The 942-nt window shown below is 46.2% G+C and overlaps 1 non-coding gene across 1 annotated transcript; it reads left to right on the top strand.

Moving 5' to 3' along the window:
• The first annotated feature begins 229 nt into the window (after positions 1 to 229).
• LOC139249459 (U1 spliceosomal RNA) lies at positions 230 to 393 on the top strand. Its single transcript, XR_011591175.1, has one exon. It is a non-coding gene; the product is annotated as a U1 spliceosomal RNA (small nuclear RNA).
• Positions 394 to 942: the final 549 nt, after the last annotated feature.

Genomic DNA, 942 nt, shown 5'->3' with positions numbered 1-942 from the left:
TTTGATTTCCTTTTAAGGGCAATATGCAAATAAGGACGGCATCTTCTGTGTTACTGCAGTGTTTTCACAAGGGATATATCATTAGACATTGCAATATTTTAGCAGAATGGATATGGCAAAGCAGCAGCACTTTGTGAAAAGGGACATTGTGATTTTTTTATACATGAGTCGTTGAGACGTTAAGAGGCAGCGGATGATGTCGGGAGGCAGTTGTGTGCGAAAATCAAGCATACTTACCTGGCAGGGGAGTAACCATGATCAAGAAGGTGGTTCTCCCAGGACGAGGCTTGCCCATTGCACTTCGGGTGTGCTGACGCCTGCGATGTCCCCAAATGCGGGATACTCGACTGCAAAATTTGTGGTAGTGGGGGACTGCGTTCGCGCTCTCCCCTGGCTTTGCAATTAATATCAGAATTAGCGACATATGCATTTGTAATTTCAATATTTATTCATCAATCTCAACCTGTACTTCAATTACAGCAGCAATACTTTATTTCCAACAGAGGCACTGATAAAAATGGCTACCAACCCTGCGAAGCATATGAGACGTTAAGAGAGAGGCCATCACAAAACTCTCGGCTTCCTCCATTCCGACGAACTGCCGCATATAAATCATCCAACAGGGGACGACGGACAACTCGTGTGTAACTGTGCGGCAAACCAGGCTCCTCACCCACCCTTTCCTTCAACGACTGTCTGTCCCACCTGTGACAGGGACTGTGGTTCTCGTATTGCACACACATAGAAAATAGGTGCAGGTTCTCGTATTGCGCACACATTGAAAATAGGTGCAGGAGTAGGCCATTCGGCTCTTCGAGCCTGCACCACCATTCGATAAGATCATGGCTGATCATTCCCTCAGTATCCTATTCCTGTTTTCTCTCCATACCCCTTGATCCTTTAGCCAGAAGGGCCATATCTAACTCCCTCTTGACTATATCC

This window comes from Pristiophorus japonicus, unplaced genomic scaffold (genome assembly GCF_044704955.1).
Source record: "Pristiophorus japonicus isolate sPriJap1 unplaced genomic scaffold, sPriJap1.hap1 HAP1_SCAFFOLD_314, whole genome shotgun sequence".
Lineage (NCBI taxonomy): Eukaryota > Metazoa > Chordata > Chondrichthyes > Pristiophoridae > Pristiophorus > Pristiophorus japonicus.
Note: the sequence above shows the minus strand (reverse complement) of the source record. Positions and strands in the feature narration are given on the sequence as shown.